The sequence below is a fragment of the Morone saxatilis genome, unplaced genomic scaffold (assembly GCF_004916995.1).
Source record: "Morone saxatilis isolate NCDOM2014 unplaced genomic scaffold, NCSU_SB_2.0 Contig4, whole genome shotgun sequence".
Classification (NCBI taxonomy): Eukaryota; Metazoa; Chordata; class Actinopteri; family Moronidae; genus Morone; species Morone saxatilis.
The window spans coordinates 4,681,910-4,682,255 of record NW_023339984.1 but is presented as its reverse complement, the minus strand read 5'-3'; the positions used below and the strand labels follow the sequence as shown (position 1 = coordinate 4,682,255).

The 346-nt window shown below is 33.2% G+C and overlaps 1 pseudogene; it reads left to right on the top strand.

Annotated features, from left to right (window-relative positions):
- Nucleotides 1–346, top strand: part of LOC118338421 — an 8,759-nt pseudogene that overhangs the window by 5,745 nt on the left and 2,668 nt on the right.

Below are 346 nucleotides of genomic sequence, written 5' to 3'. Positions count from 1 at the left end.
CATAGCTGAAAAGAAAAACTCCTGAAAGAAAGAATGCAATTTCACCAAGAGCACATTTCTTCTACAATGGTGAGTTTCTATGCTTTTTCTTTGCCAGTGATTTTTCCGTTATGTGTGTGATGGGAGGAGCTGATAAACTTGGTGGGTAACATATAATTACTATATATATATATGAACAACCGATTATTCATGTAATATGATATTGTAAAGCTTTCAAGGCTTCCACTGTAAAGTGTTTTTGATTTACATACATTGTCAGCATCAGTATAACATCAGCATCAGTAGTCACTGCAGTTATTTTAATGCTTTATGTGCATTTATACGGCTTCTTTAAAACGATGATAGT